The 16,248-nt window shown below is 44.5% G+C and overlaps 1 protein-coding gene across 4 annotated transcripts in view; it reads left to right on the forward strand.

Annotated features, from left to right (window-relative positions):
* The window catches only part of LOC118359660 (nuclear receptor coactivator 3-like), a 126,089-nt gene that overhangs the window by 65,412 nt on the left and 44,429 nt on the right, over positions 1–16,248 (forward strand). For 2 of the 4 annotated variants that reach the window (XM_052482026.1, XM_052482025.1), the window contains 2 exons: positions 7,547–7,626; positions 10,613–10,663. The gene's annotated coding sequence lies outside the window, so the exon portion shown is untranslated. Of the gene's footprint in view, positions 1–7,546; positions 7,627–9,132; positions 9,202–10,612; positions 10,664–16,248 lie in introns of all 4 variants that reach the window. The other 2 variants (XM_052482028.1, XM_052482027.1) reach the window with 2 other exon arrangements.

Raw genomic sequence — 16,248 nt, forward strand, 5'->3', positions numbered from 1 at the left:
ACGTGTCTCGTCACACTCTCGGTTGTTGTTCTTCAGGGTTCAGCTGAAGGTGACAGCTGAGGACGTGTGTTTTTGCCCTCCTTATCTTATCTTGGCTCTGTTTGTGGCTCCTGAGCAACTTTACAGACAGACAGTCCCAAATTACACACTGGAATGTGTCCCTTTCTCCAACAGTTATTCTCTTGCTCTTTCTCTCTCTCTCCCCTCCACCCCCCTTCCACAGTCTGTAACAGTGCAGGTGTTGGCACTAGCAGCACTGTGCACATTCAAATGCTCAGCACATGGCTAACATCAGGTTTGGCTCAGTGCAGTTCTATTGTTGCACTACTCTACAAACTGGATTAGTTTGGACCGCAGTCAGTGGCTTCAGCAACTCTTGTGACAGTTGAACTCCAGCTGCCCCATTATTTGGAAGCCAAGGTGGCTAGTAAACTAGCCAATCGGATTGTAGATAAGCTCAATGACTTACTTATCCTGTTGTGGATAGACCTTTTGCTTTTGCGTGTAGGATGACAACAGTAATATCTGACTACAAAACTATTCTATTTCTGCAGAGTTTCTACCACCAAACTGTTTCGCGACTTAGGACTGATAGATGCACTTGGAGTCTTCTCTGTATATACAGTGGGGTCAAAAATGATTGGATCCCTTGATAAAGGGACTGTACCAATTGGATACCAAGAAATTGGGGGCAAAAAGAAAAAAGGTTAATGATGCCGTTGTTCTTTAGCAAACTCCAGACAGTGATATGGTCAGATAACAGGAAAGTAGAATTCACCAATGGTGGGTTTAATAATTTTGGACCCCACTGTATATAAATAACTTGACTGTTGAGATAGGTTAGGGCTGCTGGAGTTGCGGTAGGTACTGTAAGTTCTTGGAAGGGATGACTCATGCAAAGGCCTATTTTTATTTTTTGTATATGTACGGTCGTGGCCAAAAGTTTTGAGAATGAAACAAATATGAATTTTCACAAAGTCTGCTGCCTCATGTTGTATGATGGCAATTTGCATATACTCCAGAATGTTATGAAGAGTGATCAGATGAAATGCAAATAATTGCAAAGTCCCTCTTTGCCATGCAAATGGGATGAATCCCCCAAAAACATTTCCACTGCATTTCAGCCCTGCCACAAAAGGACCAGCTGACATCATGTCAGTGATTCTCTCATTAGCACAGGTGTGAGTGTTGATGATGACAAGCCTGGAGATCACTCTGTCATGCTAATTGAGTTCGAATAACAGGCTGGAAGCTTCAAAAGGAGGGTGGTGCTTGGAATCATTGTTCTTCCTCTGTCAACCATGGTTACCTGCAAGTAAACACGTGCCATCATCATTGCTTTGCACAAAAGGGCTTCACAGGCAAGGATATTGCTGCCAGTAAGATTGCACCTAAATCAACCATTTATCGGATCATCAAGAACTTCAAGGAGAGCGGTTCAATTGTTGTGAAGAAGGCTTCAGGGCGCCCAAGAAAGTCCAGCAAGCGCCAGGACCGTCTCCTAAAGTTGATTCAGCTGCGGGATCGGGGGACCACCAGTACAGAGCTTGCTCGGGAATGGCAGCAGGTAGGTGTGAGTGCATCTGCACACCCAGTGAGGCGAATACTTTTGGAGGATGGCCTGGTGTCAAGAAGGGCAGCAAAGAAGCCACTTCTCTCCAGGAAAAACATCAGGGACAGACTGATATTCTGCAAAAGGTACAGGGATAGGACTCCGATTGTTTGGGGCATCCGGAAAAAAGGTGAGCGCTACCATCAGTCCTGTGTCATGCCAACAGTAAAGCATCCTGAGACCATTCATGTGTGGGATTGCTTCTCAGCCAAGGAAGTGGGCTCACTCACAATTTTGCCTAAGAACACAGCCATGAATAAAGAATGGTACCAACACATCCTCCGAGAGCAACTTCTCCCAACCATCCAGGAACAGTTTGGTGACGAACAATGCCTTTTCCAGCATGATGGAGCACCTTGCCATAAGGAAAAAGTGATAACTAAGTGGCTCGGGGAACAAAACAACAATATTTTGGGTCCATGGCCAGGAAACTCCCCAGACCTTAATCCCATTGAGAACTTGTGGTCAATCTTCAAGATGCAGGTGGGCAAACAAAACCCCACAAATTCTGGCAAACTCCAAGCATTGATTATGCAAGAATTGACTGCCATCAGTCAGGATGTGGCCCAGAAGATAATTGACAGCATGCCAGGGTGGATTGCAGAGGTCTTGAAAAAGAAGGGTCAACACTGCAAATATTGACTCTTTGCATCAACTTCATGTAATTGTCAATAAAAGCCTTTGACACTTATGAAATGCTTGTAATTATACTTCAGTATTAAAGTAACATATGACAAAAATATCTAAAGTCACTCAATCTACAATATACAATATACAATACAATATCAGCAATATTCGTCCTAGAGCTGGCCGCCAGGCCAAACTGAGTAATTGGTGGAGAAGGGTCGTGGTCAGGGAGGTAACCAAGAACTCGATGGTCACTCTGTGACAGAGCTCCAGAGTTCGTCTGTGGAGATGGGAGAACCTTCTAGAAGGACAACCATCTCTGTAACATGCCACCAATCAGGCCTTTATGGTAGAGTGGCCAGACAGAAGCCACTCCTCAGTAAAAGGTACAGGACAGCCTGCTTGGAGTTTGCCAAATGGCACCTAAAGGACTCTGAAACCAAGATTGAACTCTTTGGCATGAATGCCAAGCTTCACGCCTGGAGGACACCTGGCACCATCCCTATGGTGAAGCATGGTGGTGGCAGCATCATGCAATAGGGATGTTTTTCAGCACCAGGGCCTGGGAGACAAGTCAGGATTGAGGGAAAGCTGAATGGAGCAAAGTACAGAGAGATCCTTGATGAAAACCTGCTCAGGACCTCAGACGGGGGGCGAAGGTTCTCCTTCCAACAGGACAACGACCCTAATCACACAGCCAAGACAACGCGGGAGTGGCTTCGGGACAAGTCTCTGAATGTCCTTGAGTGGCCCAGCCAGATCCCAGACTTGAAACCAGTCCAACATCTCTGGAGAGACCTGAAAATAGCTGTGCAGCGACGCTCCCCATACAACCTGACAAAGCTTGAGAGGATCTTCAGAGACGAATGGGAGAAACTCCCCAAATACAGGTGTGCCAAGCTTGTAGCGTCACACCCAAGAAGACTTGAGTTGGTAATCACTGCAAAAGGTGCGTCAACAAAGTACTTAGTAAAGGGTCTGAATACTTATGTAAATGTTTTTTATTTGCAATAAATGATAAAAAAAAGGTAAAGACCAGTTTCTCCTTTGTCATTATGGAGATATTGTGTGTAGATTGATGAGGGAATGAACAATTTAATCTGTTTTAGAATAAGGCTGTAATGTATCAACATTTGGAAAGAGTCAAGGGGTATGAATACTTTCCGAATGCAGTGTAAATGGATGGTTGATGGCAGCCACAATAGACACCCTGGGTTGCTGCCTGCTAGCAGCGTGACTTCTGTTCTCAGGACCGCCTGGGAGAAGAGTTATTTTAACCATGTCCTAGATCAGATCTTATGGCATAGCAATGACGTTCAGAGAAGTTGACTAAGGCACATACAGATCTGGGACCAGTTTTGTCCCTTTTTATCTCCCCCTGCTCCTTCTCATAGGAGTGGCTCTTCTGGTTATAGCGTTTGTTCTAAACATGGAGTTAGTCAGAATAAAATCTTTGCTCTCTGCAGTGTTCATTTGTTCACACTGAATAGACTACTCAAGAAAAGCATCCAATGAAGGCACTAACTGTCTCGCCAAATGATGCTACTCCCTTTCTGATTGGCCGGAATTAGGTACACAGTACCATGGAGATGGTCACCCACGTCTCGTGTGGTGAATTGAGAGTCAGTGGTCCATTTTTATGAACGGGAGAGAGCATTGATTTTAAGAATGTTTTTGTGGAGCTGAGCTGGTCTGTTGGCTTTTTTTTCTTTATTAGCCTCTGTGGTGTGATTTGTTAAGGGGAGGCGAGGTGCCAAGATGTGGCTTGGTTCCTATTCTGCTAGTGTGTAAGTGCCGGTTCAGTTGGAGTGGACTGGTGCTCAGCTAAAGCAGAGTCACCCAGAGTTCTCACACGTACACATACACACACACACAGTGTAGCTGTATGTGGGCCTTACTGGGCTGTTTGTGTGTGCTGGCTGATGCAGACACTGTCTCCCTTATTCTGGGCTAGAACACAGAGAACACAGAAACCGACAAAAAGAGAAACATACATAGTTCCACTATAAAGGACAGAAATGAGATGGCGAGAAGGAGAGAAGAAAGAGATGAATGCAGGAAGGGAGGGATGGACAGGGGAACAGGAAAAAATACTCAGTGAAAGAGGTAGAAGGAAAATTAGAAAAATAAACAAACATTGAGTTAGCAGAGAGACAGAATGGGTGAGTTTGTTACTGTATGTGCTAGAGAATCATTGGCCCCTCTTCCTATGTAGTTTGCTCTCTACACAAATGTGCTCTGCCCTAAAGCTACAGTTGCATTGACCTGAGTGGCTGTTATGTTATGAATGTGTTTTGAATGAGGGTGTGTCTGCTGCCTGCCTGCCGTTATGCGACATCATGCCACAGGCTTCACCTTTTGCTCTGCATACGCACTGCAGAAAGACTCCCAGGTGTAAACAGCACATAGACTTCCATTGACTGTGACTGATCTTCCCATTCTAACACTAGCTCCTTTCCAGGGACAGACAGACTATGCTTTCCTGTTGCATCTGTAGCCTGCCTGCCACTTACTGTCAGACTCTCCAATTGGCTCTCCAGATTTCCCCTCAGTTCCAGTCTGAGATTTTTTTATATATTTTTTTTATTTCACCTTTATTTAACCAGGTAGACCATTTGAGAACAAGTTCTAATTTACAACCGCGACCTGGCCAAGATAAAGCAAAGCAGTGCGACACAAACAACACAGAGTTACACATGGGATAGACAAACGTAAACGATCCAAGTCATCTCTCTCCTCCCCTCCCCTCCTCTTCCACATTCTCTCCATTCTTTAGCTGAGACTTGGGTTATGTTGTTGAGGCCAGACGTGGCTGACAGGCAGACCCACTGGAAAGACTGTAATTATTGAGGAGAACAATCATTTATCTGTCTTAAAATCACTTTGGAATTCAATGGTGTTTGTTTAACGAGACCAAGGTGAGATGATGTGAATGATTTTGTGATTTGTTTGGTTACAGTGGGGCAAAAAAGTATTTAGTCAGCCACAAATTGTGCAAGTTCTCCCACTTAAAAAGATGAGAGAGGCCTGTAATTTTCATCATCATAGGTACACTTCAACTATGACAGACAAAATGAGAAAACAAATCCAGAGAATCACATTGTAGGATTTTTAATGAATTTAATGCAAATTATGGTGGAAAACAAGTATTTGGTCACCTACAAACAAGCAAGATTTCTGGCTCTCACAGACCTGTAACTTCTTTTTTAAGAGGCTCCTCTGTCCTCCACTCGTTACCTGTATTTTGCAAATAAATTCATAAAAAACCGTACAATGTGATTTTCTGGATTTTTTTTCTCATTTTGTCTGGCATAGTTGAAGTGTACCTATGATGCAAATTACAGGCCTTTCTCATCTTTTTAAGTGGGAGAACTTGCACAGTTGGTGGCTGACTAAATACTTTTTTGCCCCACTGTATATGCTGCTGCAGCGGCTTCATGCACATACACACGCGCGCACACACACACAGTCTGTTTTATAGTTAAATCAAAGGCACTCTTTTCTGCAAGGTGCAATTGAGAAGTAGAACGAGCTAAGAGAGTGAAGAATAGGAGATGAGGGCAGGAGAGAGGGACTGGAAAAGGCCTTGGCGAGAGCGTGCCTCAGTGCCTATGAGCTGAACACACACACACTCAATGCATCTTAACCTCATTCTCAATGCTCTTATAGTCAAGGCCGAACGTTTATACAAGCACCACATGCAGTTAACTAGTATTATTAGCTCTGTTCTGAACGGCTTTACTAATTCGAGCACAATGACACATTAATGATCCACTGAAGGCCTATCTGTTCCCGCCCCTTAAACTCTCACTGGAAGTTCCCCTTTGTCACGGACATGCCATAAATCCACTCTGTTTAAGCAATCACTCTTTCTCTCACTCCTTTTCTATTTTTCTCCCCTCTCAATTAGTAGGGAACACATCGGCTGAAGGAGGGCCTTTGTTGGTTTGTGAGGGCCCATACATCACCCAAACTAGCGACCCCCTGACAGCCCCCATCTGTTCCTCATCACGGGGTGCAGCCAACGGTCAGGCTGGATGATGCATGGCACACAGGCACGCGCTCTCAAACACACACACACACAGACAGACACGCGCTCACAAACATACACACACAGGCATGCGCTCACAAACGCACACATGTACACTCTAGGGTTGGGCGATTTTACGGTTGTTTACTTACTGTTAGAGGCAAAGAAAAAATTACTTTGAGAATCTCCACAGGGATGGTGAGTTAAGACAATCAGAAATACTATCAGATCCCCAAATGGGCACATTAATAGGCCTACATTTGCATGCAGGCCAGGTAGCCTAGGCATACTTCTATGTATTATCAGATGCGTTTCCAAGATTGACAGGAGCGCTCCAAACAAAATGAAATAAATAAATGTAGCCTAGGGTGTGCGCTCTTCAAACAACGTGTCAACTCCTAAAATGACAACAGTAAGACTGGAATAATAATATATTGAACGCAATAACAGAAATGACCATAACCAAACAAATGTATATTAGAAAGGATGGGAATTAACTGTAAATGTACTACTGATGATACTGGTGTGCCGTCCCTGTGGCCTCAGCAATGGATTAGTCAACTCAGACAATCGTGAATCAGACTGGTGTCTCCTGTCCTGTGCCATAATTGTTTTATATGTATTTGCCACTGCTCGACCTGTCGACCATCAGCCTATCGACCAAGCAATCGACCAGTCGACAACATGGGGTCAGCCCTAGTTTCACGTGTGTTTCGACCTGTCCCCAAATTAATAAAGTTAGTTCACAGTTGGATTTGATATTTTCACCTGCGTGTCATGATCACGTCTGGTGCGGATGGAAAAAATGAACACGCGGAAACACACGTGGCTGGTCTAGTCACCATGTCCTAGTCTCGCTCTAATACTTCTGGACTTCCTTCCAACTCATATCACAACATCCTTTTTCGGAATAAGGATGTTGTGTGTGCACGTTCTCTAACTGAAATCACACAGTGAAATGTCCCTGTTCTCAGACCCAGACCCAGACCCAGGCTGCCTCCCTCATGTCTTCTGCTCCTCATGTTAATGCTGTCTCTTGGGCTGTCATTTAACAACTTCATTAATACCAAGCCCTGTGTGTGTGTGTGTGTGTGTGTGTGTGTGTGTGTGTGTGTGTGTGTGTGTGTGTGTGTGTGTGTGTGTGTGTGTGTGTGTGTGTGTGTGTGTGTGTGTGTGTGTGTGTGTGTGTGTGTGTGTGTGTGTGTGTGTGTGTGTGTGTGTGTGTGTGTGTGTGTGTGTGCATGTGCGTGCGTGTGTCTGTGTTCTATATACTCCAGGGTAGAATACCAGTAGACCAGTCCAGGACCATTATCTGCAGGAGAGAAATTGTCTCGTCCACTCTAGGCTCCGTCACAAGGTGGGTCACGTCATCACACGGCTGTTGGTATGGTTACCTGTTTTGGTGGACTATCGTTTGTTGTAGAAGGAGTTCAAATGTTTACTTTTTGCTTATCTGTTGTGGAACACTTTTTTTTATTTTTGCTCATCTGTTCTGGAACACAACATTCTTTCTGATCCCCCTGGCCAGACCATAGAAATTGAGCAACTCGAACGGATATGGTAATTTAGAGCGAAGGTCCATTGCTTTGGGAGCCATTTTGGATTTGTCATATTGAATTTCAATGGTACAGGTTTAAGCAAGAGAAAGCAGGGGGTGGGAGATGTAGAGAGGTAAAAAGAGGGAAGAGCGAGGGAGATTTAGATTTAGAGGTAGAGAGAGAGAGAGAGAAAGGTGGAGAGATAGAAAGGTGGAGATAGAGAGAGGCTGAGATGGAAAGGTGGAGAGTGAGCGAGAAAGAGGCTGCTGGGGAGACAGCAGGAGAAATCAAATTATTGCCCCTGCTCTGCCTCCCATAGAGACAGGAAAAAGCATTTATCTGTACCCTAGTCTGCAGGTGACAGCAACACACACACACACACACACACACACACACACACACACACACACACACACACACACACACACACACACACACACACACACACACACACACACACACACACACACACACACACACACACACACACACACAGGAGGCGGGGAGGCAGGGGATGGATGATTATGGAGAAGAGAGGGATGGTGGTGGTGTAGGAAGAGGTGGTGTTGAGTGAGATTATGTCTATAGTACATAGGTGGTATTGAGAGAGGAGGGGAGGAGATGAGTAAATCAGGGCAGGAGAGGGAGGAGAGAAGGATATTATTTAGAGGAGAGGAGGTGGATAGGGAGGAGACGAGAATGGTTATGGAAAGGAGAGGGTAGAGAAGAGGAGTGGGGGATCTGCAGGTGAGTCTGGGATTCTGCTGCTTCATGTCACACTGTTTTAGATCAGCAGGAAGACTCCTCTACCCATGATGCCTCAGTCAGTCCTGTATATCAACCATTCTCTAGTATCAACCCAATGCATTATGTATTATGAATTTTTCCTAACTTTGTCCCAACGTGGGCTAATTACAGTGGAGGTCACCAACCTGACTACAGCCAGTCATTGACTACGTCAGCATGGCTGTAGACTGCAGGTCTGTCTGTTGTGTTCCTACTGGAGTTTTACATGATCTGGCCAGGCCGCACTGCTCTTCTGTTTTGTCAACAGAGATTATGAAAATAGGGCTGGCTGTCTCTGTCTGTATCACCTAGCCTCACAACTCCCTGCCCCCGCTAACCACAAACCACCGCACCGCCCCCTGCCCGCCCACCTGCCTGCTCGCCCCCTCTCGCACCCGAAAAACAATGAGGAGACACTTATCTGAAACAAGGAAGCCTCAGTCTGTCTCGTCTGTTTGTCTCTCCCAACATTCGTCTAGTTGTTAAATGGACAGGGAACCAGTGGCCATTATTAACCCTATCCTTGTTGCCATGCTCAGGTCGCTCTGCGTTGACGGGCTCTCATTTTCACTCAGAAAATAAGAGGGACCCAATTGAACTCTAAAAAGGTAATGTACTGTAGCCCCACTTTTTGCAGTGAAATCCTATAAACCAGTTGTGTAGGTAGGTAGGTCATTGATGGTGTGCTTCTCATGGTGAAAATGCATTCGAAATGGGTGGTATCAGTGGAGATTGCTTGACTCCTTTAAAAAAAACTGATAGTGCTTTTTAGTACAGATATAGTTTAGTACAGATATACCTCATGACAATATCAAGTCACAGAGATCATCAGTCGGACACTGTTGAGACATAAATGTAGACGGGCCAAGAGAAATCTTCACATATAGTTGAGTTTCTATTATTCCTTTTCTACCTCAGTGTGTTTTCCCTGTGTCTGTCTGTCTGTCTGTCTGTCTGTCTGTCTGTCTGTCTGTCTGCCTGTCTGTCTGTCTGCCTGCCTGCCTGCCTGTCTGTCTGTCTGTGCCCAGTAAGACATTTTAGACACTTGTTTGTTTGTTGCACTGGGTCATTCTTTATATGACTCATGTTAACGTGGGAGGCTGGTTTGAGGCTGTTTTGTTTCGAGTCAGAACTGTGATAGAGAGAAACAGAGACAATTTTTCTCTATTTCTCTCTTGTTGTTTCTGGCTGAACTTGTTGTTCTACCTTACACACACACACACACACACACACACACACACACACACACACACACACACACACACACACACACACACACACACACACACACACACACACACACACACACACACACACACACACACACACACACACACACACACACACACACACACACACACACACACACACACACACACACACACACACACACACACACACACACACACACACACACACACAGCTAATGTTACTGATCTGATTGAGTGGAAAGTCAGAGAATGTCCCTCAGTTCAAAGTCCTCATTGCAAGGTGTCGTACCATGGGTTGGGTAAACAGTAATGCATTTTGGCTCCCATACACAGACACATGATCAAGAGACACTCAGACCTACCTTTGCAAACGACACAAGCTACTCTCTCTCTCCCTCCCCCATCCCTGCATAGCGTCATGCCTGTAAACAGCTGCCTAATGGCTCTCAAACACACAAACATCATCAGTCATGAGAGAGCTGCTCGTTTGGGCCCCATCCTCCACCCTAAATCATTCATGCTAATTTTCTCAACGCACACACACACACACACACACACACACACACACACACACACACACACACACACACACACATAGCCGTGCTATTACAATGTTGGCTACATCTCCAGCAGTTCCTGGGCACCCTTTCTCTGTTTGTCTCTTGTATTTCTCGTTCTGTTTCTCTCTCGTTCGATCTGCATTAACATTTCGTCTCTAAACTGCATCAATACCCTAACAGTTTGCGGCTGCTTTACATCAATGAATTCCATTACATATTTGACTCTTTTCTCCTTTTTTGTCTTGCAGGATGTGAAGTTCAATGACGTTGGATTTCATCATTTATACTCTGCTGAAGAGGTGAGTTCATGGGCAAGTTTTTTTTTTGTCTCTAATTTCAATTTCGGCCAGTGCCATGTAGGTGCTATGGGACCATTAGGCTGCTGGCAGGCTGGTTATTTGGTTGGTTGGTATGCTGGAGAGCAGTTCAAGGAGGTGGTTCAACCTCAGGGATTTCTGGAGCTCTCATAGCCTTGCTGAGTCACAACCAATGTTCCCTCTAAGCTGCACGGAGCTTCCAAGGGACTGAACTTCACTCAACTTTCTAGAGTTTTCCCCATTAGTTAACACTATCAACGCTTCCCTTTACTGTGGGAATTGTGATTCAATCAACACATTATTAGCCACTTTCAATGCAACATACCAAAACAAAATATGCAAGACTTCGTATCTAAAACTAACTATGAGGCAGAGTGCATCTGAGTCGGATTCTATTGCATTGACAGGCACGAGGGTTGTACTCTATACAGACCGGTGCGCCAAAACCACTCAGGGCTGTACTCTACACAGACCGGTGTGCCATAACCACTCAGAGCTGTACTCTACACAGACCGGTGTGCCATAACCACTCAGGGCTGTACTCTACACAGACCGGTGTGCCATAACCACTCAGAGCTGTACTCTACACAGACCGGTGTGCCATAACCACTCAGGGCTGTACTCTACACAGACCGGTGTGCCATAACCACTCAGGGCTGTACTCTACACAGACCGGTGTGCCATAACCACTCAGGGCTGTACTCTACACAGACCGGTGTGCCATAACCACTCAGGGCTGTACTCTACACAGACCGGTGTGCCATAACCACTCAGAGCTGCAGCAGACCTACAGAATATGCAAATAGACCATTTCCATATATGGATTTGTGCCATTCACTTTGAACCAGACTGTTTTACAGCATGAGCGGTCGCGATTATTATGTGCTTGTTTTGAGATCAAAGCAAGAGCTGCATGTAGCCATGTGTGCACATTTGTTCATTTTCTTTGCTAATTAGTTAGTTATTAGCCCAGTTATAGCTGATTTGTAGTCAGCAATGTGGGAGTTATTGCTTCCTCCAAGAGCATTTCTAGCCATCTTTGAAAGCGAGTCAGGTAAAGAGCTTTTTTTATGTTTTAAAGGGGCAGTGTTGTATTTTGAGACAGGCTTGAATATGCTATGTAACCAATAGGTCGAGGGTAGCATAATTTGTCTGATTCTCTGTGATAATGGTATGGTTTGGTAATAATGGTAATGGTATGGTTTCTTGCATCAAACAACACAACAAAATGTTCAGTCTGAAGGACAAGTGGATAAACAGATTAATGTCCATCCCTGCATGTAGGCCGACATTGAACACCACATATTGGGGCTGCTACTGTAGGCTGAATGGCAGAACCGCTATTTACATGTTAATATGTTATGTAATGCATTTTCTCCATATTTTTTTTTGTGGTAGGCCTACATTATGATCAAATAGACACAGTAGCCTACTTGGCTACCAAAACAGTAAATCAAAGCGGGTACAGCCTCAATGTTCACAGTAAACGAGCGCCGGAAGTTGCACACAAATTTCACAAGGTTCATGTTTGTGCTCAGCAGACCTGAAATTTGCTCAGTGCCAGAAAATATTAGAGGGAATATTGGTCACAACTCTTGGCAAATGGAAGTGGGCAGAATGTTAATTGAGAAAGAGGTGGACCACATCTCCATCAACGTTTACTTACACTCATCGTAGATCTCTCTGGAGTCGTGACATTGTCCACTTCCTCCTCCCCGTCCCACCCTCTACCCCTCCGGTACCGTACCCAGTACCCACCACAGCACCCCTGCCTCCCAGTGTCCTACCAGGCCCCACTGCCTGTGGCGTGTAATTTACTTTTCACCCTGCGCTGTGCTGGAGAAGCGGGCGGGCAGGCAACTCGCACCACACTGGAGGTGACCCATTTCCCTGGGGTATTCAGTAGCCCTCCTAATCAGCCCTTCTCTGGGGCTGCCTCATTCACTCTGCAATTAGAGCTCTTGAGCCATCTCTCTCTCTTTCTCTCTGTCTTTCGCTCTCTTTCTCTCTCTCTGTCAGACAGTGGAAGGGTAGTTTAGTAGTTTCATGCGAAGATGAGCTACAGTACAGACAGACAAGCAGTCACGAGATTGTACTCTTAGGAAAGATTGACAGAGATGGATAGATTTGAAAGAAACACTTTTGGGAGGAAGGGAAAGAGAGGGAGTGTCTTTGAAAAACACTGCTTATGTTTCACTACATACAGAGCTACAGTTTGATGCTTCTCATTTGTTTTATTTCACCTTTATTTAACCAGGTAGGCCAGTTGAGAACAAGTTCTCATTTACAACTGTGACCTGGCCTAGATAAAGCAAAGCAGTGCAACAAAAAACAACACAGGGTTACACATGGGATAAACAAACGTACAGTCAATTACACAATAGAAAAATCTGTTTGCAGTGTGTGCAAATGAAGTAAGGAGGTAAGGCAATAAATAGGCCATAGTGGCGAAGTAATTACAATTTAGCAATTTACACTGGAGTGATAGATGTGCAAATGAGGATGTGCAGGTAGAAATATTGGTGTGCAAAAGAGCAGATAAACAAACAAAAAAAGGGACGAGGTAGTAAGTTGGTTGGATAGGCTATCTACAGATGGGCTGTGTACAGCTGCAGTGATCAGTAAGCTGCTCTGACAGCTGATGCTTAAAGTTAGTGAGGGAGATATCAGTCTCCAACTTCAGTGATTTTTGCAATTTGTTCCAATCATTGGCAGCAGAGAACTGGAAGGAAAGGCGGCCAAAGGAGGTGTTGACTTTGGGGATGACCAGTGAAATATACCTGCTGGAGCGCGTGCTACGGGTGGGCGTTGCTATGGTGACCAGTGAGCTGAGATAAGGCAGAGCTTTACCTAGCAAAGACTTATAGATGACCTGGAGCCAGTGGGTTTGGCGACGAATATGTAGCGAGGACCAGCCAATGAGAGCATACATGTCGCAGTGGTGGGTAGTATATGGGACTTTGGTGACAAAACGGATGGCACTGTGATAGACTGCATCAATTTGCTGAGTAGGGTGTTGAAGGCTAATTTGTAAATGACATCGCCGAAGTCAAGGATAGTCAGTTTTACGAGGGTATGTTGGCAGCATGAGTGAAGGAGGCTGTTGCGAAATAGGAAGCTGATTTCTAAATTTAATTTTGGATTGGAGATGCTTATTATGAGTCTGGAAGGAGAGTTTACAGTCTAGCCAGACTCCTACAGTGCCTTGCGAAAGTATTCGGTCCCCTTGAACTTTGCGACCTTTTGCCACATTTCAGGCTTCAAACATAAAGATATAAAACTGTATTTTTTTGTGAAGAATCAACAACAAGTGGGACACAATCATGAAGTGGAACGACATTTATTGGAAATTTCAAACTTTTTTAACAAATCAAAAACTGAAAAATTGGGCGTGCAAAATTATTCACCCCCCTTAACTTAATACTTTGTAGCGCCACCTTTTGCTGCATTTACAGCTGTAAGTCGCTTGGGGTATGTCTCTATCAGTTTTGCACATCGAGAGACTGAAATTGTTTCCCATTCCTCCTTGCAAAACAGCTCAAGCTCAGTGAGGTTGGATGGAGAGCATTTGTGAACAGCAGTTTTCAGTTCTTTCCACAGATTCTCGATTGGATTCAGGTCTGGACTTTGACTTGGCCATTCTAACACCTGGATATGTTTATTTTTGAACCATTCCATTGTAGATTTTGCTTTATGTTTTGGATCATTGTCTTGTTGGAAGACAAATCTCCGTCCCAGTCTCAGGTCTTTTGCAGACTCCATCAGGTTCTTCCAGAATGGTCCTGTATTTGGCTCCATCCATCTTCCCATCAATTTTAACCATCTTCCCTGTCCCTGCTGAAGAAAAGCAGGCCCAAACCATGATGCTGCCACCACCATGTTTGACAGTGGGGATGGTGTGTTCAGGGTGATGAGCTGTGTTGCTTTTACGCCAAACATAACGTTTTGCATTGTTGCCAAAAAGTTAAATTTTGGTTTCATCTGACCAGAGCACCTTCTTCCACATGTTTGGTGTGTCTCCCAGGTGGCTTGTGGTAAACTTTAAACAACACTTTTTATGGATATCTTTAAGAAATGGCTTTCTTCTTGCCACTCTTCCATAAAGGCCAGATTTGTGCAATATACGACTGATTGTTGTCCTATGGACAGAGTCTCCCACCTCAGCTGTAGATCTCTGCAGTTCATCCAGAGTGATCATGGGCCTCTTGGCTGCATCTCTGATGAGTCTTCTCCTTGTATGAGCTGAAAGTTTAGAGGGACGGCCAGGTCTTGGTAGATTTGCAGTGGTCTGATACTCCTTCCATTTCAATATTATCGCTTGCACAGTGCTCCATGGCATGTTTAAAGCATGTTTAAAGATTTTTGTATCCAAATCCGGCTTTAAACTTCTTCACAACAGTATCTCGGACCTGCCTGGTGTGTTCCTTGTTCTTCATGATGCTCTCTGCGCTTTTAACGGACCTCTGAGACTATCACAGTGCAGGTGCATTTATACGGAGACTTGATTACACACAGGTGGATTGTATTTATCATCATTAGTCATTTAGGTCAACATTGGATCATTCAGAGATCCTCACTGAACTTCTGGAGAGAGTTTGCTGCACTGAAAGTAAAGGGGCTGAATCATTTTGCACGCCCAATTTTTCAGTTTTAGATTTGTTAAAAATGTTTGAAATATTCAATAAATGTCGTTCCACTTCATGATTGTGTCCCACTTGTTGTTGATTCTTCACAAAAAAATACAGTTTTATATCTTTATGTTTGAAGCCTGAAATGTGGCAAAAGGTCGCAAGTTCAAGGGGGCCGAATACTTTCGCAAGGCACTGTAGGTATTTATAGTTGTCCACATATTCTAAGTCAGAACCGTCCAAAATAGGGATGCTAGTCGGGCGGGCGGGTGTGGGCAGCGATCAGTTGAAGAGCATGCATTTAGTTTTATTAGCATTTAAGAGCAGTTGGAGGCCACGGAAGGAGTGTTGTATGGTATTGAAGCTCGTTTGGATTGTCCAAAGAAGGGCCAGATGTATACTGAATAGTGTCTGCGTAGAGAATCACCCGCAGCAAGAGCGACATCATTGACATATACAGAGAAAAGAGTCGGCCCGAGAATTGAACCCTGTGGCACCCCCATAGAGACTGCCAGAGGTCCGGGCAACAGGCCCTCCGAATTGACACACTGAACTCTATCTAAGAAGTAGTTAGTGAACCAGGTGAGGCAGTCATTAGAGAAACCAAGGTTATTGAGTCTGCCGATAAGACTGTGGTGATTGACAGAGTCGAAAGCCTTGGCCAGTTCGATGAAGATGGCTGTACGGTACTGTCTTTAACCTGTTGCGACGTGCAATTCCGTATCCGGGATCCTATTTATAGCCTCAAGCTCATTACCATAACGCAACGTTAACTATTCATGAAAATCGCAAATGAAATTAAATAAATATATTTGCTCTCAAGCTTAGCCTTTTGTTAACAACACTGTCATCTCAGATTTTCTAAATATGCTTTTGAACCATAGCTAAACAAGCATTTGTGTAAGAGTACTGATAGCTAGCATAGCAATAAGCCTAGCA

Source organism: Oncorhynchus keta, chromosome 27 (genome assembly GCF_023373465.1).
Source record: "Oncorhynchus keta strain PuntledgeMale-10-30-2019 chromosome 27, Oket_V2, whole genome shotgun sequence".
Taxonomy (NCBI): Eukaryota; Metazoa; Chordata; class Actinopteri; order Salmoniformes; family Salmonidae; genus Oncorhynchus; species Oncorhynchus keta.